Here is a 27,194-nt window from a genome sequence, read left to right as displayed (position 1 = left end):
GTAAATATTTAACAAAATTTTTTTTAAACTGCACACTATATGAGAACCAACTCTGTCCACCTGAACATATACCACAGTCTAGGTAGTAATTCTTGCCTGGAGAACCCCAGGAACAGGGAGCCTGGTGGGCTGCCGTCTATGGGGTCGCACAGAGTCGGACACGACTGAAGTGACTTAGCAGCAGCAGCAGCAGGTAGTAATTAGCTCCAGATACATAACTGAAGGACTCTCGAGAATAACGCACAAGCATTTCATGCCTTTGCATGAGGAAAATCCTATTCTTTTCTTATTCATTTCAGCTAATTTGCTCTGCAGATGGACATCAGCAGAGGTACACTTAATAAAGTGTGAGACAGGAAAATGGACAACTTGCTGTTTGTTCCAGCCACACGGACGGAAGAGGAACAGCGCGCTGATGGCTCTCGCCACACCCCCGTCAGGGCGTGGGGTCCCGTCAGGAGTGTCGCAGGGAGGCGCTGGCCGAGGCACGCGACCACGGAGACCGCGAACGCCCGACGCGCCCCGGGCTGTGACTTACCTTCCCCGCCCCGCCCCTCGCCTCCACGCCGGCGCCGACGCTAACGCAACTCTGCACCAGGTGTTCTGAGTCACCCAGGCGCGCGGCGACGCCCTCGCGGCGTCAGCAGACGCCATGAACACGCGCGCAGGCGCTGCTGCGTCTCCGCCGCGCCGAAGCACAAGGACAGAGCAGACAAAGCCCAAGGCTGCCCCGCGCGGGCGGATGGAACGTGCGCGTGTGACACGCACACCCCGGGAGACGCTGCAGGGCCGCGCCGACGCTGCTTCTACTACAGAGGGCTTTTTAGAAGGGATTTATGTGCAGAAAGAGATGGCTCTCCAAATGGTCTGAAGGCAGAAGAACTGATACCACTTCTGAAGAAAAGCCAACACGGGTCCCTTTTTTCCTCAAGTAGTCAATTACGCTTGAAATAGGTAGTTTCCCTTGGAATACCAGCTTAGTTTATTTTACAATATTAAGCAAATGATAAGGGCTGAATGTAAAGAGTCATATGAAAGTTGACCTGGAAACCTACTGCTTCAGAATGTGTCTGAATCAATCAGCATCATCGCCTTTAGCAACAGTCACTCTCCCCTCCGTCTAGGCGTTTATTCGCTCACCTCTTCACCAAGCATTTACTCAGACACAATCCACAACCCCTGCCCTCGACCCCAGGGTCAGCCACTGTCATCTTCGCCAGGGGGCCACTGACTGGTGAAGGGCATGTGAATGTGCAGGAAGTCTCGGCACACTTTCCTGTGGTGAACGCACTCAAGTGTGTCTTTCAATGAATGCCCACCCGAAGTTCACTACTGCAGCTGCATGCCTGCTATAATATAGGCACAAATACGGTGCTGAGGCGGGAGGAGCCCGGCCCGAGAGAGCGAGCAGGGGTGAGCCACGCGATGGGGCTGGAAGGAATAATAACGCGGCGACGGGAGGAGGTGCACGGAACACGCTTCACACGCAGGCGGCCAGCCTGAGAAGGACACCGACACCTGCGGGGGTGACATTCTGGGGGCCCGTGGGGGCACCTCTCTGTCTCTGCTCCAACCACAGAGGAAACAGAGCCCAGGGCCAGGCCAGAGTCAGACCTTATTCCATGTGAAATATGGTTTATCTTATGGTCATCACAAGACCACCAGAAAGCTTAAGAGTTTAAGCGAGTGTGCCCTGTGGTTTGGGGGAAAGCAGCTGGCGGCAGCAGACAGCCCAAAGTGGAAGCATCACACGGTAACAGCAGGAAGCCATGCACACAGGGAGACAAGCACAAGAGCCGCCCTGGCCAGACACACTCAGCGCAGGCCCTGAACACAAGAGCCGGACTCAGATGGGAGAGAAGCTCCTTTCCCAAGAACGTGACTTCATTCTTCCAAATGAAGACTCTATGACAGCGTAGCACCTGGCTGGAGCAGACTGGGGAAGAGAGGCTCATTAGAGAAATGAAATGTGAGGAGATTCTAGGTGAGAGTGTCAAGCTGATGGAGTGATGGGATGTGCTGTGCACATCAGACACCTCACAGCAACGTGGGAAAACCAGGGAGGGGGCTCTGATAACATGCCCTGTTTCCAAAATGCTTAGTGACCAATCTGGGGACAGGGGTGCACAGCAAGGCTCTCATGCTGAGGGCTCCTTGAGGCTGAGCTCGAGGACGTAGTCTCCTGGGGTCACAGCAAGATCAGAGGGGTCACGGCAAGATCAGCGCAGACCTCAGACAACAAACGAGGAGGAGAAACATCAGACGTGTACCCCGTGACCAGAGACGGTTAATGACGATCAGGCTAGTGGGTCAGAGCAGGAAAGGCCACGCAAACAGGGGATGAAGGAGCAGCCGACAGAAGCAGAGCTGATGTCCTGGGTCTGGATGGCATGGGCAGCCCCAGAGCCACAAGTAGCTGAAGTCGCAGTATGAATTCCTCCCTTCACACACACAGCATCTGCCTGCTTTCCAGAGCCTTTCTCTTTCACTCCTGGGTGTGATCAGACTGGAAGGCGGTCACTGTAGAGATGCATGTGGCAGGGTGAAGGGTGGTCCCTCAAAGATATGTCTCCCTGCACCCTTTAAATGTGGGCCTTACTTGGAGAAAGGGTCTCTGCAGATGGAATGAAGGACCTCAGGATAAGCTCATCCTGGATTAAGGTGGGCACTAAATCCACAGACAGCTGACCGTGGAAGAGAAGGAAAGGAGACACAGGGAGACTCTGTCAAGATGGACGCAGAGATGGAAGGCCCCATCTGCAAGCCTGGGAACACCGAGCTCTGCAAAGGCACGGAAGCTGAGAGGCAGACAGGGAACACACTCTTCCTCGGAGCCTCGGCAAGGGACCACCCCTGCAGACACCTTGACTTTGGGCTTCTCCAGAACTGAGAAAGAACACGTTTCTGTTAAGTCACCCCCTTTAGAGCACTTTTTTTTTTTTACAGTATCCACAGAAGATGAACACAGCGGGCTTGTTCTGCTGGCGCTCCCCAACTGAGAAGCCACAGTTCTGCTCAGCATTGTTTAGACTCGGTTCTACCTGACTTAACCTCAACTGCAACTGCGGATTTTAACCTGAGGACATCATTGAAAGGTTAAAAGAACAGGCAAACTTTTTAAACATCACCTCTGAAAAACAGTTTTCTCCACGTACATCAGAAGACAATGCTTCTGTGGGTCCATTTGATTTTCTGGAAGCTCTAGTTGGAGTAACAGTCAGTCTCCCAGGAAGGAGTCCCATCAGCGCCTGAGCCAGCCAATGCAGATCCCTTTTGTGACAAGGCTGCTCTCGACTTTACTTCTACATTGACAGTGACTCTCATTACCCTTCCCACTTGTGACATTCCTACTCGCCATTAATCGACCAAATTAATCAGTGGGATGGGAAAAAAATAGCTCACTGGCTGTCAAGCAAACCTTGTCACTTTGTGACTTCCAGGGGCTCAGAACCATTCAGTTCAATTAGCCTCAGTGTCTTACATATGGCGCCCTGCGTCCACTTGGAAAATTCTTTCGAGTTTGATTCTTTTTTTTCCTCCATAGACTATGACACATCTTAATAAATACCCTAAAAATAGATATAGAACCAACAATGGTAAATAGTGCTGCTTTTGAAAGATTCAGTATCCTCCGCTTCAGAATCACCCACTGCAGAAGTCCTCTCCTCCCTGAGCGCCCCTTTCAAGTCTGGAGGAGAAACCAGACTTTCTGGTTGTCCAAAAAGATCAGTAGCTAATTACAGCTAATTACCATCAACTTTCACCTCTCCTTGCTGATGGAAGCAGGCGCTGATGCAGGCAATCCCCAAATGCCAAGTCTTCCATGAGGTTGCAGGAATTAAAAACACAACAGACATTGTCCTTCAAAGTTTTTCTCACACAGTTCTTCGAGAAAATTCCCAATCAAGTGAGGGGTTGACTTTTGGCTTGTCTGAAAGTAATACGGACATGTTTCTAGGACCCACTGGACTGAACATCACAACTGTGCTTATACTGGAATTAAAATGTAATTTACATCCTTAAGCAGACTGAGGAATGAATGGGAGGAACTCAGAGGGCTCCCGGCTGCAGGTCCTAGAGCCTGTAACCCACACCTGGGCCACAAGTAACTAATCAGAGCAGCAGCAGCTCCTGTTAGGGAGCACCTGTTACACGCCAGCCACGTTACCTGCAGCAGCGATCATCTTGGTAACAATCCTGCAAGGTGGTACTATCTTCATTTTATAGACAAGAAACTCAGGCCTGGAGAGGTTATGTGACTGACTTTGTTACCTCAACTGTAACCAACCAAGGTGAGGTTCACATTGGACCTGACTCCACACTTAGGCTCCTTCACAAGGTTGTCTGGATAACAGGAGTTGACAATGTTTACTGATCATTTTTAAATTCTCCTGTTACAAGTGCCTGGTTCATGTGATGCTTAAATCTCTTTACAAACCTAGATCTCTGAGTGGTAAAAAAAAAATGTACTAATATCTCTATAAAGAGCAGAATTTATTGTATGACAGATGAAACTTAATGGTTTAGTTACTGAAATTGTGAAAGAACCCAGTTAAAGGTGGTTTTATTTGGAAGGCAACCGGCAGTAAAAGCAGAGAAAGGCCTGTTACACCAAGAGCCTGGTGTACAAAGGTGCCATAATCTTGCTACGTGAGCTTTATCCACTGTCTGGTCGAGTTCTAAATAAAAAACTCTCATCAAGTTTGATTCGTGTCTTCTAATTTTGTAAATAATCATTTTCTGGAAATAAACCTTTCTCTTAAAATGATGTTAAAAGTAGATACACAAACATGGATAGACCGAGAGATTGTCGTACCGAGTGAAGTAAGTCAGAGAAGGAGAAATATCATATGACACCCCTTGTATGTTGAATCTAAAAAGGAATGTTACAAAGGAACTTACAAAACAGAAAGAAACACAGACTTAGAGAATGAACGTTTGGTTGCCACGGGGGAAGGGTGGGGGGAGGGAGAGTTAGGGAACTGGGGACGGACATGGACACACTGCTGTATTTAAAATGGGTAACAAGGACCTCCTGTACAGCAGTGGAACTCCGTTCAATGTTATGTGGCAGCCTGGACAGGAGGGAGTCTGGGGGCGAACAGATTCATGTATATGCACGGCTGAGCTTCCCCAGTGCTCACCCGAAACTATCACAACATTGTTGATCGGCTGTACCCCAGGACAAAATAAAACATTAAAAAGCAACTGGATATGCTAGAAACAGTTAACTACAGAAATCCAGACTAGAGAAATTACACTTCCACAAAATAAAAATTGTGACAACATATTATACATGTTTTTTGTGTTCCTCAATCAGCTCACTATCCTTGAATTAAAAACTTCACGCTGTGATGGTCGTGATTAAACTGCCATCAGCAAAGGCCATGCCTGTCCACACAGTGCCTGCGGACGGAGTCGGCTGCTACGCTAAGTGCTGGACTACGCAAGCCATTAGAGTCTCTGAGCACATTCTCGTGGAGGAGACACACACCCACACAGGGGGTTACAGCGAGAGCGCGGCTTCTGTTGACATCACCTCCATTCACGATGGCCCCAAAGCAGAAACTGGAGTGACTCCTTGCCCTCTGAAGCCTCTGCTTTCAGTCACTCTCAAGTCAACATGTTTTACTTCATGAATGTTCTCAGGTCCAACTTCTCCTCTCCATCCGCATGCTCACCACCCTTCAAGCCAGGGTCATCTCTCACCTGGACTTTTCGAACAGCCTCTCATCTGACCTTTCTATCTCTAACATACGACCCATTCCCACACTTTTCCCCATGAATTTACCTAAGTTGAAAATCTGACCATGTAATTCTCACGCTTTCAGTCAACAAATGTCTTTTTGATATAAATGAGGTTTAGTGGCACAAAGAAATCCTAGATTCTCTATGCATTAAATGTGTGATCTTGGGCATTAGTTATTCTCTTTGAGCCTTACTCCTGATGAGTACACTGTCAATAACAATCTCTTGGCAACCTCAGGAATAAATGAGAATACTATAAATAAAACACAAGGCATGTAACAATCACTCAATAAACGCACTCCATAGAAATCTCGGTCACAGTCACTATCTCAAGCTCTCTAACTCTACATGCAGAAGTCCTGCAGCTTCTCTCGGCCCTGCGGTCTGTGCTCTAAAAACGTATAAACATCTGTGCCACCGGAAAATGCCATGCTGTCCCACAACAGCTTTGCCTGTTCTAACAGCTTAGCTCGTGATGGCCTTTCTTCCTGGGAGAGCAGTCAGCAAAGAGTCATCTCACCTGAGGTCACAACTTCCCTTAAGTAACTGACCTCCCATGCCCAGGCTCAGGATGGTACTGCTCCGGCTGCTAAATCGAGTCAATCGTGTCCGACTCTATGCGACCCCAGAGTCGGCAGCCCACCAGGCTCCCCCGTCTCTGGAATTCTCCAGGCAAAAACACTGGAGTGGGTTGCCATTTCCTTCTCCAATGCATGAAAGTGAAAAGTGAAAGTGAAGTCGCTCAGTCGTGTCCGTCTCTTAGCGACCCCATGGACTGCAGCCCACCAGGCTCCGCCGCCCATGGGATTTTCCAGGCATGAGCACTGGAGAGGGTCGCCACTGCTTTTTATCTCTGGGAACATTACTCCCAGAGCATCAACCACCTCTCATGCGTGTGTGCTCAGTTGTGTCCGACTCCGTGCGACCCCAGGGACTGCAGCCCACCAGGCTCCTCTGTCCAAGGGATTCTCCAGGCAAGAATACTGGGGTGGAGTGCCATTTCCTCCTCCAGAGGATCTTCCCAGCCCAGGGACTGAACCCACGCCGCTTATGTCTGCCTGCAGTGGCTAAGCAGGTTCTTCACACTAGCACCACCTGGGAAGCCCGGGCTGGGCAGGGCATAAAAGCCCAGTCATCCTGGCCTGAAGCTGTTGGGCACAAATAGTCTTAAACTCTGGGGGAGCCAGAGTCAGTGCATTGTGAGACGGAAATGAGGCATCTGAAATCGAGGCCAACTAGGGCCGGAGGGCACAAGCACTCAGTCCGATCACCAAGTCACACCCCGGAGTTGCAGCAGTGCCCCTCCCCCAGCTCACACCAAAGACCACATGGGGGCCGCAGAGGATGAGCCAAGGAGGAGGAGAAAAAACAGTCCTTGTTCACATGGTGCTTGGCCTAAAGGTTTGCTAGGGTTTTCCCACGGCGTCTGATGGAAACACTCAAATGAACTTTTTGGCCAACCCAATGTATGAGTAAAAACCAAAACCAGATGATGACTTCCTTCTAGCCACACTCGTGAGTGGTCTTAAAGGAGAGTGGAGAGGGGAAATCTTCTTAGTGGGTGGAATAGAAGGCATTGTATCTGGTTATCCACGCTGTGTGGAAGGAAAATGGGCTAGTGTTAGTACATATGCAGATTCTGGGCAGTGGCCACTGGTCTGGCTGTCCGATCAGGGACACAGAAGGAAGGCGTGGCACTGACACATGCAAACGCAGTGTGAGGGTTTTTGCGTTACACCAATGTCCACCAGAAATCACACACCAAGGAGAGGCGCTGAAGAACCAAGAATACAGTTCACCCCATTGATACCAGTCTGTCATCATCACTGGCAACCCCAGAACTAACAAGGGCACGAGACTGGTACAGCCATGCTGGGAGGGGTGTGGGCTGTGCCTGGGCCCAACAGCAGGGACTTCCAGCTCCTAAGATGACCTAACTGTTGATCAGATGATACCAGAACACAGCCCCAATAAGACAGGCGTACCTAAGATGACCAGCTCTTCTGTTGGTGGCCGGCTGACCACACTGGGTCCCTTCCATCCTGAAAGGGCTACTGGTTAGTCTTCATAGGGACAGATACCTCTTCTGGGTATGGTTTTGCCCTTTCTGCTCAGAGAACCTCCACCAGCACCATTATGTGAATGTTTACAGAGTCCCTGATCCCCAGTCACGAGATCCCGTACAACACAGCACCTAACAGGGAATTCACTGCACAGTGAAGAAAATGCACAAGACGACTCAAGAGCAGGAAGTCGACTTCCCAAATCACTTCCTGCACCATCCAGAAGCAGCCACCCTCACAGAGGAACTGGGACTGCCTTGAAAATGGGACAGAAGCAATGACTCAGAAGCCACAGTGGTGATGACGGTCTAGTCACTAAGTCACGTCTGATTCTGCAGCCCCACACACTGCAGCCCGCCAGGCTCCTCTGTCCATGGGATTTCCCAGGCAAGAACACTGGGGTGGTTGCCATTTCCTCCTCCATTAGAAGCAATGCTCTGCAGGAATACACACTACATTAGAGAACCTCACTATGGTACTGTCTCTAACAGGAAGGACACGTGAGTCAGGGGACCAAGGAGCAGAACAGGAGTGGCCTCAGTCATCACCACTCCTAATGACCCACTGAGGGACTTCATGCTCCTCACAACCAGAGCTCCAGGACAGAAGCCCTGGTTCCCAGAGGAACACACCCTTGCCGTGGGTCCCCTGACCTACGAGTCACGGCTGCCCCTTGTGTGCTCCGGACTTGCCTGCAGAGACCAGCAGGCAAGGAGGAGAGTCACCACTGTGGGGCGACATTTGCTTTTGATCCGCATCAGAACACTGCTTCTTTCGCACAGTGGGCGAAGGGAAGAGCACAGAGGCGCCCCGGTGGCCCACCTGATTCACTCGGGTGATCCACTCTTTGCCAAGTCAGAACTTGAACATCAACAGCACCGACCTGTTGGAGAAGACTCTTGAGAGTCCCTTGGACTACAAGGAGATCCAACCAGTCCATTCTAAAGGAAATCAGTCCTGGGTGTTCACTGGAAGGACTGACGCTAAAGCTGAAACTCTAGTACTTTGGCCACCTGATGCGAAGAGTTGACTCACTGGAAAAGACTCTGATGCTGGGAGGGATTGGGGGCAGGAGGAGAAGGGGACGACAGAGGATGAGATGGCTGGATGGCATCACCAACTCGATGGACATGAGTTTGGGTGAACGCCGGGAGTTGGTGATGGACAGGGAGGCCTGGCATGCTGCAATTCATGGGGTCGCAAAGAGTCAGACACAACTGAGCGACTGAACTGAACTGAACTGAAGCAGGTTATGAGAGGTTATGATGACCAGGGGTTCTGCCCCTCGAGAATGAAGGTAAGGATTACAGCATAAACTAAAGTACCAGGACCTGTGGAGGTGATGGCTGATTCGGGGAGAATTTGGGACGGCTGACGCAGGGGAGACGATGAACCCCCGTCACAGCCCTGAGACCAAGCGTGCAGTGCGGGCTGCGTTTCCTCACGCTAACCTGCCTCTCCAGGACCCCTCCAGAGGAGAGGCCCAGGGACACCGTGGAGGTGCTTCTCCTGAACACGGCTGTGGACATGCTGCCATGGGCAGGGTGGACCGAGGCAGCCTGGGGCAGGCAGCTAGCCCTCGCCTCAAGGGGGCTTTTCTCCGAGGAGAGCTGCAGTGAGGTCACAGCTGCAGGGCTGCCCCGAGGAGTCCACCCAGCCTCCACTAAAGCCCGCTCTCCAGGGCCGCTCCCAGCCGACAACCGAGCACAGAGGGTGCCGGATCCCGACCACGCCTGCCCCTCCTGGGACCCTTCCAACCGCCCTCGTGCCCTGAAGCCCCACAGACCTGGCCAAGGAGGTCCCCGGGCTGCCCCGCAGTGGGAGCTTCTCCGCCTCTTGCCTCCTCTCCATCCTTCCCTGCTCTCACAAGCATCAGGCTTGTATCCAGCTCTGAGACTCTTCCTTGTGACTCCTGCTTCCCCTCCTCTTGCTCCTTCACAAGAGTTTCTCTCAATAAACCCCTTGTGCGCCTACTCCTTCCCATGCTGGCATCTGCCTTCTGGAGGGCTCAACAAGCACAGTCCCTTTCATCTGCTTTTCTCTTCTGGGTCTTCCAGTGTGCTGTTTTCCCGCCCAAATAGCTATCCTCCCCTGACCTGGCTGGCTTTGGCTTTTTTTTTGGAGGGGTGGATTTTTTTCCGGAAGGCTTTTACTTTTGGGGGGTAATCTTTTCTGGCTGGCTTTGACTCTGACCACTCTGACTACAGACAACAGATATCTGAGTAGGTATCACTTCCTTCAGTAAACTTTCCCTGAGCTCTCCACCACTGCTGGGGTCCCACAGCACTATGTACACTCCCATCCAGCCCTCATCCCTCTGATTGGAAGTGTGTGTGTGTGTGTGTGTGTGTGTGTCTACATCCCTCTTCAAACTCTAAGTGTCATGATGACAGGGCCTGTGTCTAGCTCTCCACCACTCAGCACCCGGCATCCGTCACAGCGCTTTGCAGTACACAGGGACGCCATAAGTATTTGTGACATGACATCCAGACACAAAGCGAGAGAGTGAAAACCACAGAAACCGGCCAAGGGATGATCCAGGGAGGAAGGGCCCGGACAGGACTTACTAGAATTCCACTGAATTAAAACACACTTCAGACATTTTTAAAAGGTACCATGTAAAACGTGGCAGAATACAAAGACCCGGGCTTGCCTCCTCCCATGGAAGACCAAAACTATTACTACTTAGAGCCATTATTGTTGAGAATGACATGAAGACAAGCAGAAAGGATCTTCCACAGCTAAAGACATAAAGAAGGAACGACAGTGAGATGGGTAGGAAGGACAGAGACGTAGTACAGGTGACATGTCCAGCATGTCTTGGTCACACTTTCAGGGGGTGACCCAGAAATGGAAGGATAATCACAACTGCAGAGGGTCTCCCCAGGGAGCAAGGAGATCACACCTCACATCAGACACCCCCGGCCAGGGGGTCCAGCACCAGGAAGATGAGCCCCCAGAACATTTTGGCTTCGAAGGCCAGCCAGGCTTCCGTTCAGGAGTCCCAGAGGGCTGCGAGAAACAGACTCCATTCTTAAAGGGCACACACAAAATCTCATGCCTTTTGAGACTCAGGCAGAAGCAGCAGTCTGAAAGCAGCCATGTCAGAGCTACCAGCTGGTCTCGGAGGGCCTCCTGGAGAGCAGGAGGCCCCTGGGACTCCCTCTGGGGACATGGATGCTCGTGGCAACTCTCTGGGAGTGCATCCTACCATGAGGACACTGGGGCTGGCCAGTGACACTGTGGAGTCCCTCCTCCAGCTTACCAGCACCAGGACACAACCCGGCTCACCAGCCAGCCAGCACCAGTCTTGGGCCCCCACGGCAAGCAGCCAGCTACCTGGGGACACAGCTCCTCCCACCGGGGGGCTGGCAGCAGTCACACACCTCCACGAGCCCCCTCAGCCCCCTGGGACCCAGCCCGATCCATTAGAGTCACTGGGACCTGGCCCTGCCCACCAGCAGGCCAGCACCAGCCCCAAGACAGACCACAACCACCAGGGAGCAGACCCCCTGCCCTGCACACCAGAGCAGGGACATCAGCTCTAAGACTCTGCAAGCCCCTCAGCCAGCAGCCCTGGGAGCTGGCTGTATTCACCAGCCAGCCAGCACCAGCCCCAGGATCCTGCGCCCACAGGCAACCACCCTACCCTGCAGCAGGCCAGCACAAGCCTAAGACCCCTCCTGACCCAGGCCCATCAACCAGCAGGCTAACACCAGCTCTGGGACTCTGGCCCACAGCCAGCCATCCCAGGACCCAATTTTGCTGGCAATATCAACGGTTAACAGTCTCTGCACTAGATGGACGCTGGTAGGCAACCAGGCCAGGAGCCAGCCATGCCTACTGGTGGGCCCACAGAGTCAGCCCACCACCACAGGTGCCCATGCAGCCCACAGCGCGGGCACGCCTAGAGAAGTCAGCTCTGGTCACCGAGGGCAGTGCGCTGCTGCAGTGCTGGATAAACACCTCCTATAAGGTCACTTCTCCAAAATCAAGAAATGTAACTGACCTACCCAATACAGATACAAAAACAGAGAAAACAGGCAAAATGAGACAATGCAGTGGTATTTTTGAAGCGAAGGAACAAGAAAAAACACCAGAAGAAGAGCTAAGTGAAGTGGAGATAAGCAATTTACCTGATAAAGAGTTTGAGGTAATGATCACAAAGATGCTCAGCAAACTGGGGAGGGAAGAATAGAGAGAGAACAGAGAATATTCAAAGCAGCAAGGGAAAAACTGTCAGTTACGTACAAACGAACTCCCATGAGACTGTAAACTGAGTGGAAACTCTACAGAAAAGGAAGTGGCATGATAAATTTAAAGTGATGAAAGGAAAAAACCTATTCCACCTGGTAAAACTATTGTTCAGACTTGATGGAGAGATAAAGACTTTTACAGACAAGCAAAGGAGTTCATCGCTACTAACCCAACACTACAAGAAACGTTAAAGAAACTTCTTTAGGTGGAAAAGAAAAAACACAACTAGAAATATAAAAATTAAAATATAAAAATTACAAAAGAAAAATCTCTGGTAAAGGCAATAAAAGTGGTAGGTCAACCATCTACAAAGCTGGTAGGAAGGTCAGATAACACAGCAGCAAAACCATCTGCACCCACAATAATCAGCTAAGGGATACACAAAACGAAAAACATGTAAAATACGGTGGCAAAACATTAAATGTGGGGAGAGTAAAAAGTACACACACCCACACATATTGCTATATGTAAACTTCATGTTAACTACAAGCCAAAAATATATAATAGATACACACACACACACACACACGAGAAAGAAATCCAAACATAACACTAAAGATAGGCACCAAATCACAAGGGAAGAGAAAAAAAGAAGGGACAAAAAAAGAATTACAAAAACACACTGAAAACAGCTTACAAAGTGGCAGTAAGTACATTCCTATTAATAATTACATCAAATGTAAATGGACTAAATGCTCCAATCAAAAGACACAGAATGGCTGAATGGATACAAAAATACGACCTGTATATATGCTGCCTACAGAGACTCATTTCAGAGCTAAAGACACACAGAGATTAAAAGGTCACTGTGGGTGGGACTGTAAACTGGTACAGCTGCTTCGGAACACAGTAGAGGTTCCTCAAAAACTAAAGAACAGAACTACATATGAACCAGCAATTCCACTGCCAGTGGATACAGTAGATGAAAACAGAAACACTAATTCAAACAGACACATGCACCCCCACGCTCCCCGCAGCACAGCCAAGACACGGGAGCAACCTCAGTGTCCATGAGCAGACGGGTAAAGAAGACGTGGGACATATACCCAGTGAAACGTTGCTCAGCCATAAAAAAGAATGAAATCTTGCCAAATGTAACAAGGTGGATGGACCTAGAGGGTATTGTGCTAAGTGGACTAGGTCAGAGAAACAAGTGCTGTGTAAGTTCATTTCACGCGGAATCTAAAAGACAAAACAAACGAATGAACAAAGCTGAGACTCATAGATACCAGGAGCAAATACGCGGTTGTCAGGGGGAGTGGAAAGGAAAGAAACGGGTGGGATATGAAGAGGTATAAACTTCCAGTTACAAAAGTGGAGGTCACGGGTACGCGATGTACAGTGTGCGGAATACAGTCACTAATGTCAGGTCTCTGTATTGTAACGCAAGGTACTGGTGACGTGGGGTAACTGGACTTATCACGGTGACATTCTATAACGCTGAGAAACATCAAATCACTGTCACGTACCAGGAAGTGACCTAGTGCTATAGGTCAGTTCTACTTCAAAAACAAATTCACAGGAAAAGAGATCATAATTGGGGGATTGGATAAAGACAACCAAAAGCTACAAATCCAGTTAAAAGATAAATAAACGTGTGTGTGTGCACTCACTCACTCAGTCATGTCCGACTCTTTGCGACCCCATGGACTGCAGCCTGCCAGGCTCCTATGTCCATGGAATTTTCCAGGCAAGAATACCTGAGTGGGTTGCCATTTCCTCCTCCAGGGGATATAATATACAATATGATAAATACAGTTAATACTGTGGTATGTTATATACGAAAGTTGTTAAGAGAGTAAATCTAAGGATCCTCATCATAAGAAAATGTTTTTTTTCATTTTGTATCTTTATGAGATGGATGGTCACTAAACTTACTGTGATAATCACTTCATGATGTACGTAAGTCAAGTCATTATGCTATACATCTTTTAAAATGCTGTACAACAACTATATCTCACTAAAACAGGACAAGAGAAAAGAAAGGTATCCTGTAATTTCAGAAGTGAGCAGAGTGGGCAGGAACTAAGGGCCCTGACCTCAGTTCAGTTCAGTCGCTCCATCGTGTCCAACTCCCTGCAACCCCATGAACTGCAGCACCTCCCTGTCCATCACCAACCCCCAGAGTCCACCCAAACCCATGTCCATTGAGTTGGTGATGCCATCCAACCATCTCATCCTCTGTCGTCCCCTTCTCCTCCTGCCCCCAATCCCTCCCAGCATCAGAGTCTTTTCCAATGAGTCAGCTCTCCACATGAGGTGGCCAAAGGATTGGAGTTTCAGCTTCAACATCAGTCCTTCCAATGAACACTCAGGACTGATCTCCTTTAGGATGGACTGGTTGGATCTCCTTGCAGTCCAAGGGACTCTCAAAAGTCTTCTCCAACACCACACTTCAAAGCATCAATTCTTCAGTGCTCAGCTTTCCTCACACTCCAACTCTCACATCCATACATGACCACTGGAAAAACCATAGCCTTGACTAGACGGACCTTTGTTGGCAAAGTAATATCTCTGCTTTTGAATATGCTATCTAGGTTGGTCACAACTTTCTTTCCAAGGAGTAAGCGTCTTTTAATTTCATGGCTGCAATCACCATCTGTAGTGATTTTGGAGCCCCTCAAAATAAAGTCAGCCACTGTTTCCACTGTTTCCCCATCTACTTGCCATGAAGTGATGGGACTGGATGCCATGATCGTTGTTTTCTAAATGCTGAGCTTTAAGCCAACTTTTTCACTCTCCTCTTTCACTTTCATCAGGAGGCTTTTTAGTTCCTCTTCACTTTCTGCCATAAGGGTGGTGTCATCTGCACATCTGAGGTTATTGATATTTCTCCCAGCAATCTTGATTCCAGCTTGTGCTTCATCCAGTCCAGCGTTTCTCATGATGTACTCTGCATATAAGTTAAATAAGCAGGGTGACAATATACAGCCTTGACATACTTCTTTTCCTGTTTGGAACCAGTCTGTGGTTCCATGTCCAGTTCTAACTGTTGCTTACTGACCTGCATACAGGTTTCTCAAGAGGCAGGTCAGGTGGTCTGGTCAAGGGCCCTGACCTAGCTCAACACAAATCTTCAGAATGTTGGATTCCATCCATGACAACGTGGCAACATGATCGATCAGTTCTTAATGAGCTGGGGACTGGTGCAGTCTTTACACGCTGGAAATGACCCCAGCCAGATGGTGACCATGTACAAGAAGTGCCAAGGGTCACTGCTCTCTTTTGACCAGTATGAGAGTCACTCTGTGCATAAGCAGGTGATGGCAGCAGGGATTTACACTTGAAACTTCGAAAAGAAAAAGAAGGAAGCACCCCCGAAGCTGAGCCTCAGGATCTTCTCTCGTTTCACCTTCTGATTTGCTGGACTCCTGCTCTTATCCCTGTTAGCTTGATCCCAGATTCCATACCTGCTTCCAACACTATTGGATTCCATGATTCTGAATTCCTTCCTTTGAAAATTGACTTTTCTACCAAGGTTCATGCTCTCCTTGGTGTGGGGCTTTTTCTGTTCTCGCTATTTCTGCAAGAAGATTCTCCATTCTTTCCCAAAGGAAACCCAGCCCTTGTCCTCACAAATAGACTATTTCCTTTGAGACAAAGAAAATTATCATAGTAACAATATTTACTTGAAAATTTTATCATCTAGAAGCCATAAAAATTACATTCACTTTTCTGAGTGAAAAAGAATTACGTGTACGGGTATACAGGAAGGTCTACTAAATCCACAATGGTTTGAAGGTAGTTACGTGAAGTCTCAGCAGTTGAGGTCACTTGAATTAGATGTCAAAAGTTGACAGACCCAAGACTGTAACCAATGCAGTACACTTTGGTTTTAATGTGTCCCTTTCAAAACACCTTAAATTCTCAGAGGGATTTAAAAAAGAAGAAGAAAGAGGCATGCCTGGTGTAGGAAATCTCCTAACAGCATCCTTCCATACCGCTCCGGCCTCCTTTTCCAGCACGGAGAACCGCCCGTGCAGGTGCCGCAGGCGGCCACAGGACTGGCAGCGCTGGGCAGACAGCAGCCGCTCCCCTCAAGCCCAGTCGTGGCTCCTCAGCAGTGAGGGCGGCACCTCACAGGCCTGGGCAGGCTTTCGAGCACAGAGATCCCAGAGGGCGCTCCTGCCAGCGTGTCCGGGGCTGAGGAGAACTAGGTACTCAAAGGAAAGGAACGGTGCGTCTAGAAGCACAAGAGGAGGGCCAGAAAAATAATACAGGCGGAAAAGGACAGCCCACAGCACAGCCCAGATGTCAGCACCCAGCCCTGCAGTGGCCGCTGCGTGGAGAGTTCAGGGAGCTTACATTTAACACGTGTGCATTTCACTGTATTTAATGTTTAAGCCCTCGAATCCTTTGTGTCTATGAAAAGTCACAGAAAACCCAAAGGACAATATTAATCAGAGCACATCATTTTAGTGGTAGCTGTGCCCACTCCCAGGGCTCGGCTGCATCCCGAGAGCCTTAGCCGTGCCCTGTGGTCTCGAGGTAAGAAATACAGTTGGCTCAGCAGCATTTGTTAATTTATGTAAGAAGGAAAATGAATCACATAGAAACATATGGAAATGTCCAAATGCCAATTTTTTTTTTTAGGTTAGCTTGTTGTGTCCTCATTTTCCTTCTAACCTGGGGTTTATGCTATCAACTATTAACACTAAACAGATTCTACTTTATACTCAGTTTTCAAATACATATAAATTTAAAAGATATATATGCATGCATGTACATATATAATTTCAGACTAAGTAAAATGAGTGTTTTCTTTGGATAGAAAACCAACAAAGGACGGGAAATCCTGACTTCAGGATATTGCAGTTAAGGGTTGGGAACATTCAGGCAGGAGTTACTGCCATCCAGAGGCGGGAAGCCACGAGCTGCCATAGCCTATTCCAATTTTACTATAAAAGAAGCCAAGAAAAACGAGTGCATTGTTGCAGTCTGGCTCATTAAATCATCAGAGAATGGGAAACTGAGACCCCGAATCAGGCGTCACGGGACCTGAGGTCCCACTGTCGTCGTGAACGGGAAAACGTAGCCTGGATTCCTCAAAGCTACTCACAGGGAAAGGGGACACAGCTCTCTGTGATATAAGGCCAACCATTTCGGCAGACTCCTCGATGTGCAAAAGCATAAAATATCCTGAAAATGAACTCTTTTACATTTCTTCGAAAACCTCTATTTTTCTTGTCTTGAAGCCACACGATACTTCAGTGGAGACCCTGAGACTGACGCTTCTGAAGGCAGCCCTCATCCTTCTGGGGCAGAACAGACTGTGTCCTGGCCATGAAACGTCTATCAGCACACGCGGATATCCATCACACAGACCGGTGCTCAGCCTTTGAATATGAGCTTCCAAAAATACTTGCCATGTAGATGGTAAATAATTTTAGCACAGTTAACGAGTAAAATCCTCAAAGACTCTGCACAGCTGAAAAGTGCTGAGATTACACTGAGTTCCTCACTACACAGGCTCTGACTCAGAGAAAGCTGTGTGCTGTTCCCCCAGGACCAGATCATTCGACATTCCTGTTTGACTGTTTCAGGGTTGGTTTCCGCAGTTGTTTGATAGGCTGAATTCCCTCTGTCAATAAATGAATAAATGTACGTACTAATTCTAGAATATTTCTGCTTGTTTACATTTTGTTAGAAACGCAAATTCAAAACTTGCATCAGTTTGGGTTTTTCCCAACAGGAACAAATAATGACTGCAAATTATATTTGCTATTCACAGACATTTTACGCACCCACGACAAGTACAGATATAGCCTTATGAATACTTTTTAAAACACTGAATACACATATACACACAACCTGAAAGAATAAATCAAGTAAAAATATAATAACTCTCAACCAAACCTCGGAGAAGGCAATGGCACCCCACTCTAGTACTCTTGCCTGGAAAATCCCATAGACGGAGGAGCCTGGTAGACTGCGGTCCATGGGGTCGCTAAGAGTTGGACACGACTGAGCGACTTCCCTTTCACTTTTCACTTTCATGCACTGGAGAAGGAAATGGCAACCCACTCCAGTGTTCTTGCCTGGAGAATCCCAGGGACGGGGGAGCCTGGTGGGCTGCTGTCTATGGGGTTGCACAGAGTCGGACACGACTGAAGTGACTTAGCAGCAGCAGCAGCAGCAGCAGCAGCATGAGACTTCTTGCATCTACAGGGTTATCACTGCCCTCTACTGGTTTCCAGCCCCAAGTTTAAAACTGAGGAAAAGAAGGGAAGGGAATGAAATGAGAAGAATGGAACGGGCATCAAACCCTGGGAACCTGCACTCTCCCAACACGAAGGGGAGAAAAGAAGACTCACCTGTGCCGAGGTTATCAGCTCACTGGTTTGTCGTCTTAATAAACTATTTATACCACAGACTGATTACCAGGCAGGTTGTTTCTGAAGAGTTTTAAATCATTATTAATTCATAATTCAGTTCTAGGAAAGAAGTCAGCAGCATAAAATAAGGAAAAAAATGAAAATAAGTTCCAAAAAAATCTTTGTTTTATGTATACAGAAATCATTTGTAAAGGACAAATAATTATTTATAAAAGACAAGTTTTTGGTAAAGGACAATAATTTGTAAATTACTTTGTCAATGACAAATAACTACGTGTAAATGACAAATTTTATATGTACATTAAAATTTGTAGATCTGTAGAAAACGGTTTGGTGATGCACACCCACTGAACTGGTGACAGTGATTGTCTCTGACAAGACTGGTACTGGAGACAAGCGTGTGGTGGGGGTATTTTCGCTCCTCCCTTACTAGAGATGCCGTTCAAAATGTTAACAAACAGACTGGACCCTGGACCCCTGCCCTCTCACCTCCTCCGCATCCACCGTTCTGTGCCAGGCTACCACCACCGCTCATCAGATCGCCCACCTGCCCTCCCTGGGAGCTTCGTCTCCCTCCACTCGCTCTCTGAGTCCAGGCTTACAGAGCAGACACTGATACTTCTTAAATACGACTTGCATCCTGCCTTCCCCTGAACAAAGCTAGCTGATGGCTTCTCATCGTATTTATAGCAAATTTCAGTCTGCTTTTTTCCCCTGAATTCCCCAGAAGCTAGAACTATTCCTGGCCCAGAGTCGGAGTTCGCAAAATGAGGTTTTGATGGTTAGATGGACAGGCAAGAAAGTACGTGACGTTATCTGTGCGAATGTTAAGACAGCATCTGACTGGGGGAGTAGACAAAAAGCGCTCATTCAAAGCCAGACTTGAGTACATTTTCTTCACTTCCTTGGATCTTATTCGTCATATGGACTAAATAAGGACCCTAGTTATAAAACTGTAACAGATGAAGGTCTCCAATTTCTGCACCTAAACACATACACAAGCGTGCACACACACACACACACACACACACACACACACGTGTGCTCGGTATAGAAGGAATCCTATCTTGAGCCACTTTCTGATAGCGATAGACTTTACAAGTGATAGAACTCTGAAAAATATAAGTGACACAGAATACTTGCTATGTGCCCATGCTATGCTAAGCATTTACAAATAAATTTAGAGCTTAAGGCATACTCACTCATTTATACTTCAAATAACCATTGCTGTTGGTGCTATCATAATTATTAACTTACAGATGAGGGAAATGAGACCTGGAGTGATGAAATGTCACTCCTCGAGTCACACAATCCATAAGAGACACAGGGGATGCAAGTCCCTCTGTCTGGTGGCACTGCCCTGGGCCACCCGAGACCAGTGACATTTGGTCTCCCTTAGCATTCACCAATGGAGAAGGCAATGGCACTCCACTCCAGTATTCTTGCCTGGAGAATCCCAGGGACAGTGGAGCCTGGTGGGCTGCCATCTATGGGGTTGCACAGAGTCGGACACGACTGAAGTGACTTAGCAGCAGCAGCATTCACCAAAGGAATGCCAGGTGCCAACTAGCTTCGTTAAACCTGTCTCACCCTGAGGTTAGGGAAGGACACGACCTTCCGTGAGTCCCACAGGAGATGTATGAGAATCATTACAAAACTGAGTCCTGTTAGGAAAAAGAGGGGAACAGATGCCCTGTAGACAAACAGAAGTGCTTCTTACAAATGAAGCCTAGCAACATAAATGTTCACCACTGACAAAGTAAACGAGTCCACATCACAAAGGTAAAATATGATGAAGCCACTAAAAATGAGGACATCATTGAACAATAAGAGAAATGCAGAGACACAGAAATTCAAAAGGAAAAATCAGAAAGCACTGTAATTATGCAAAATTGTACATGCATATGAACAAGAGGAGAAAAATTGTGTTTACCTTCTTATTTTTAGATTTCTATTATTCCTGATTTATTATTGTTTGTGCACCAAAGAAAAAGAAAACCAGTAATCAACATCAAATTTCCTGAAAACTTACTCTAGACAAATGATTTAAATAGAATATAGCCTGAGCAATAGCCCAAAGAAAACTGTAACAAATGTTTATCACATACTGAAAATACGGGTCCGCATGAAAAGCACAGGAATTTGTTATGTTCCTTATCTTCCTTACTGTCATTTCCTTGGAGCAATTTTTTAAAGGATATCTCATTCCTTAATTCCACAGCCTGTCTCGCGTTATATTGTGTTGGCCAAAAAGTTCATTAGGGTTTCTCCGTAACATCGTAAGGAAAACAAATAAAATTTCTGGCCAACCCAATATTTACCTCAAAATTTAATCCATGTTCTCCCTAGTTGAAACTACCCAACAGAGTTTATTCTACACTCTGTTAGCAATTCAGCATATGAGATATTTCATATACACAGATATATACATATACCAGTAATGAAGTACTATGGATTCTTGAATATTGTACAGCAAGTGTAACTGAATGAAAAGTCCACAGGTAACGCATTTTGTTTTGGAGATATGAAGAAGTGGGTTTGGTGTACAAAGAGATAAGATTACTTCCTGGCATTTTAACCTACAACTTTCAAAAATTAGAATTACAGGATTTTCCTGTACTTGGTTAAACAAGATGTCTATGCAGGTATGTCTGCTCTGCACACACACGATGTATACGTATCCGGTTATAAATGCATTTGTGCTCACGGGTATGTGCTCCATAAATAGATTCATTTGCGTTACAATTAATTCATTTTGGTGCTTTCTTGCTGTTTTTCTGCCTCTAATGATTAAAACTCAAAATACAATCAGTATCATCACACTGAGCAGGGTGCGATTTAAATGATATCTACGCCACATAGAACTTTCCAACCACATGATGTCTGGCCCAAAGGAGTCTTTATCTTTCAACACTGTTTGCCACAAAATGGTGAGAAGGTCAGAAAATACTCAACTGGATTTGAAAAAGAAATTTTTCTAACTAGAAAAAGCCAAAGCTCACATGTCTGGCTCAAATATCTGTAAAACAAGATTGATAAAATTATCCATTAACAAAAAGATATATTTAAGGGAAAATATTATTAAGATAACTTGAAATATTGTATAAAATTATATTTAATGTTTATAAAATTGCAAAAGCAATAAATCTAAGTCTTATGAAAAATAAAACTTTAAATCAACATAAGAAGAAAACCACAGATTTTTACTTCCAAAGATTTTAGATCATGGATAATCAGCTGCAAAAAATAAAATAGATATATTTTAAGCATTTTTTTAAAACAAAGATCAATTCAAAAACACAAAAGCCTTAAGCTACTATTTAGAACCCCATCCAGGTTCAGGGGGAAAAACCCTAAAGGAAAAAGAATATAATCACTGAAATCAAAAATTTAGTGAGAGATTACACAGCAGATTGCATACAGCTGAGAAGTAATGAATGCCAGTCAATCTAACCCAGAAACTGCAGAGACAAAAATGTGTAAAATATAAATAAGAAACTAAAAACATAGAGAAAAAATGTTATGTCTAACTGCAATAACAGAGGTATAGAAAAGAATAAACTGGGAGACAGACTATATTAAAAAAGCATACAGCTGAGAATTCAGATTCAAGAAATCACTATAAAACACAAGCAGGAAAAAGAAAAAATCCACCTCAAGACAATCAGAGTGACACTGCAGAATTCCAAAGAAAACAACAACAAAAAAAGATTTTTACAGCAATCAGAAAGAAAAGACGTATCACTAGAAAGATATGATAATTAAATCAACAGCACAATTTTAAAAATAAAATATAATCTAGAGGACCATCAAAACATCTTCAGGAACAAACAAAATAAACACCACTTATTCAACTAACATTTCTGAAGATCTGCCTCCAACAGAGCTCCCCTACAATAAGTTGTAAAGAAGTGCTTCAGAAAATTGAAAATTCAAGAAAAAATAAATAAGAAATAAGGAGAAATGGAACAAAAGAACAAATAAAAGTAGCTAAAATGAAGAAAATGTTGACTATATAAAATAATAACTAATATGGGATCTAAATAAAGATACTAAAACGTGAAACAAAAACGCACACAAGAAACGGGAAGAGATTAAAAATCTTAACCTTGTTCATTAGGATAGCAGGGAAATTTATTAGCTTCACTGTCAACATATACATACATGTGTCACAAGTAATAAAATTTAAGGATGAGCACTTTGGTAGATTGATTGGATGGCAGACTGACTGATGGCCTCTAACTTTTCACACCTCCCTAAATGCATAGTTTAGTAGTGCCCTCCCACACCTATTTTGGATTTGCCTGTAACTTTCTTAGGTCGTGAGACAATAATAAATGTGCTGAAAGCAGAGCCTTTAAAAGGACGCAAGTGTTTCCTCTTGTTGTTGCTCTCCTCCTCACGTCCTGGCCCCTACCGCCCTCTCCCTCTCCAACTCCTCTGCAGTTGCCTTAAGTACATGCGTGAGCTAACATGAAAATATGCTCACACTAGCCCACTGGAGTTGGAGAAGGAAATGGCAATCCACTCCAGTGTTCTTGCCTGGAGAATCCCAGGGACGGGGGAGCCTGGTAGGCTGCCATCTATGGGGTCACACAGAGTTGGACATGACTGAGGTGCCTTAACAGCAGCAGCAGCCCGCTGGAGAGAAGTTAAGAACTTCAAGGAAAAAAATCAATTCACGCCAGATACAACTATCCCAGATCAGCCAGCCTCTCTCCTCCCATCCAAGCAACTTACCAGCTGACTGTAGCAGTGTGAGCAAGCCAGGCTTAGTTGAGACTAGCTCAAGTCAGCAAACTACTCAGCTGACTTGTAGAATCATGAAAAATAATAAATCTGTGTTGTTTTAATTCACTAAGATTTAGGACAGTTTGTTATGCAGTAAAAGCTAGCTGATGCAACCATCAAAAAAAAAAAAAAGAGAGAGAATCCCAAACTAATATAAAGAAGGGATTTTTCAAAATATATTAATGTAAAATAATATCAAAAGTTACAAATGTGCATGTAATTGAAAGCTATGGTTTTTCTAGTAGTCATGTACAGATGTGACAGTTGGAACATACAGAAAGCTAAGCGCTAAAGAATTGATGCTTTTGAACTCTGGTGCTGGAGATGACGTTTGAGAGTTGCTTGGACTGCAAGGAGATCAAACCAGTCAATCCTAAAGGAAATTAACCCTAAATATTCAATGGAAGGACTGATACTGAAACTCCAATACTTTGGCCACCTGATGTGAAGAGCCCACTCGTTGGAAAAGATCCTGATGCTGGGAAAGTCTGAAACCAAAAGGAGAAGGGGGTGGCAGAGGATGAGATGGTTGGATGGCATCACCGACTCAATAGACATGCTGCTGCTACTGCTGCTAAGTCACTTCAGTCATGTCCAACTCTGTGTGACCTCAGAGATGGCAGCCCACCAGGCTCCCCCGTCCCTGGGATTCTCCAGGCAAGAACACTGGAGTGGGTTGCCATTTCCTTCTCCAATGTGTGAAAGTGAAAAGTGAAAGGGAAGTCGCTCAGTCCTGTCTGACTCTTCGAGACCCCATGGACTGCAGCCTACCAGGCTCCTCTGTCCATGGGATTTTCCAGGCAAGAGTACTGGAGTGGGTTGCCATTGCCTTCTCCGCAATAGACATGAATTTGAGCAAATTCTGGGAGATGGTGGAGGACAGAGGAGTCTGGCAGGCTGCAGCCCATGGGGTCACAAAGAATCAGACATGACTTGGCAACTGAACAACAAATTGAAAATAAAGAAAATGGAAGAAAATGAGAGAAAGCGGTAGAAGAAATACTTGACATAATAGTGATCAAGAAGCTTCTAAAATTAATAATAGATACAAAAGCCACAGATCTAAGAAGTTTAGAGAACAATGAGCAGGATAAATACCAAAAACATTACACCTAGATATATCATATTAAATGTTCAGAAAGTCAAAAAAAAAAAAGAATGTTCTAAAGAAAACAAAAGAGAAAAAAAAATCAATCTGTAGTAGAGCACGGATAAGAATTACAGCAGATTTCTTGCTAGAACCACTCAAGCAAGAATAAAGCAAAATAAATTTTTAAAAGTTGAAAGAGAACAAACATAAGTCTAGAATTCTATATCTATAAATTACTTCTAAATTTCCTCAACCTATAAACTGTCTTCAAGTATGAAGGAGAAACAGAGACTTTCTCAGACAAACAAAATCTAGGTGAATTCACTGCCATCAGATATTCTCTTCAAGAAATATTACAAGAAGCTCATTAGGTCCAAGAATAATATAGATTAGAAACTTCCATGTACATAAAGAAAGGAAGAGCTTCAGAAGAGCAATAAAGAAAGGTAAAATTGATTCTAATAAGTTTCTATTCTAATTGATCTGATAGATATTTGTTTAAACTAATAGTGATAATATAATGGGTCATTATAGTATTAGGCAATGAAATAAAAGAGCAATAGCACAAGAAATAAAAAGAGAAATTGGGAATATTCTGTTAGCTGAACTATACATGAAGTGATAGAATGCTGTTTGAAGGTGGACATAGACTACTTAAGAATACTGTAAACTTTTGGACAACCCCTAAATAATTTTAAAAGAAGTGTAATTGATATTGTATAAAGATATAAAATGGAATCATATAAAATATTCAGTATAAAACAAGAGAAGTCAGAAAAGAAAATAGTCTTTAAAAAAAACACACACACACAAAGCTTCCCTGGTGGCTCAGATGGTAAAGAATCTGCCTGCAATGTGGGAGACCAAGGTTCAATCCTGGGTCAGGAAGATCCCTTGAAGAAGGGAATGGCTACCCACTCCAGTATTCTTGCCTGGAGAATTCCAAGGACAGAGGAACCTGGCAGGCTACAGTCCATGGGGTCACAAGGAGTCGGACATGACTGTCCAAAACAAAGAATAAGGGCAATGAATAGAAACAGTTACAAGCATGGTGGGTATTAACTCAACTATGTCAATAATTACCTTAAATGTGAATAATCAAAGACAGACTTTCAGAATGGATTTAGAAGAAGACCCAGTGGCAGTTTTCTATATGACTCAGGGAGGGGACATATGCATGCTTATATGACGTATGGCACGTTGATATATGGCAGAAACCAATAATACTGTAGAGCAATTATCCTTTAATTAAAAATAAACTTTAAAAGACAACTAAGTTTTGTCTACAAAAAACCATTTAAATATAACTGCAGCAAGTTAAAGGGATGGAGAAAGATCCTCTGAACCAATACTAATCAAAGAAACCAGGAGCCACTCTACCTAAGACAAGATTTAGAACAGGGAACATTATTTATAACAAAGAGGGTCATTACATCGTGATACAGGAGTTAATCCTTCAAGAAATCAAAATGCTAAACACATCCCTAAAAACACAGTGTCCAAATACATTAGAGAAACCTGAAAGGAGAAAAATAAACTAATCCACTGACATAGCTGGCAACTTCAACACCTACCAGTACTGACAGCTCAGGCAGTCAGAGATCAGTGCAGATACACAAAAACCTGATCAGTACTATTAATCAAGTTGATCTAAATTTCCTTTACAGAATCTTCAGCCCAAGAACAGCAGAGTATACATTTTTCAAGCTTACATAGAACATTCCATGATAGACCATAATCTTTGTCAATAAAGCATAACAGATTTAAAAGAATAAAAATCATACAAAATATGTTCTCAGATCAGAATAAAATTAAACTAATAATCAAGAACAGGAAGATACTCTAAAATTCCCAAATATTTACAGATTATACAATACATTTTTAAATAACACTAAGAAAAATGCAAAAGAACTTAAAGACATTTGAACTAAATGAAAATACAAGCTAAATTAAATTTGTATTGAAAGCAGTGAATCAGTGGTTAGGGGGAAATATGCACTATTAAATATAACTAATCATGGTCTTACACAATCCAGCTCTCACACCAAACAATTTACCCAACTAATTCGAAACCCTAGGTTCACACAATAATCTGCATGCAAATGTTTACAGAAGCTTTGTTCATATGCAAATTATACAATAAAATTTATTTTATATAAAAATAAGTTACATTCCTATACAACAAAATTTTCTTTTAATATACCCTAAACAAGTGGCAAGATATATCATGTTCATGGACTGGAATATACAATATTGTTAAATTGCTCACAAGCTATCTATAATTCAAATAAATTCAATACTAATACAATATACAATTATATGGAATGTAGGAAACATCTATGATGTGTTACAGCTTAAAGAGTAACTATAAATCTTCATTTAAACACTTCATTAAAGAACACAAGTAAAATGAGTGATATAGTATGTTCATATTAATAGATAGGAAAATGCAATATATTTAAATATAATTTACCTCAAAATTAGTTAAAATTATAAAACAGAATCTCAATGAGGTTTTGTGAAATTCTGCAAGTTGACTTTAAAATATATAATTTGCAAATGAAGCCACAAACAAGGGATTAATCTCCAAAATATACAAACAGCTCATGCAGCATACTGTCAAAAAAAAACAAAACATCTAATCAAAAAATGGGCAGAAGAGCTAAATAGACATTTCTCCAAAGACGACAAACAGATGGCCAAAAAGAACATGAAAAGATGCTCGACATCACTAATTATCACAGAAATGCAAATCAAAAGAATAATATAGGTTAGAAACTTCCATCTACATAAAGAAAGGAAGAGCTTCAGAGGAGGAATAAATATAGGTAAAGCTGATTCTAATAAGTTTCTATTCTAGATTGATCTATATGTGTTTGATAGTGATAATATAATGGGTCATTATAGTAT

The 27,194-nt window shown here is 44.7% G+C and overlaps 2 long non-coding RNA genes across 16 annotated transcripts in view; both read right to left on the bottom strand.

The window, feature by feature from the left end:
• LOC147356037 (uncharacterized) overlaps positions 1 to 27,194 on the bottom strand; it is a 214,512-nt gene that overhangs the window by 55,929 nt on the left and 131,389 nt on the right. The gene's annotated exons all lie outside the window — the stretch shown is intronic.
• On the bottom strand, positions 14,779 to 18,504 carry LOC147356038 (uncharacterized). The gene is made up of 2 exons (XR_015142997.1): positions 18,383 to 18,504; positions 14,779 to 18,279 (listed from the first exon to the last, which is right to left on the bottom strand). It is a non-coding gene; the product is annotated as an uncharacterized LOC147356038 (long non-coding RNA).

Source organism: Bos grunniens, chromosome 16 (genome assembly GCF_055505025.1).
Source record: "Bos grunniens cultivar Pamir isolate PY7600 chromosome 16, Bosgru_T2T1.0, whole genome shotgun sequence".
Classification (NCBI taxonomy): domain Eukaryota; kingdom Metazoa; phylum Chordata; class Mammalia; order Artiodactyla; family Bovidae; genus Bos; species Bos grunniens.
The sequence above is the reverse complement of the archived record's forward strand: the minus strand, read 5'-3'. Positions and strand labels throughout refer to the sequence as shown.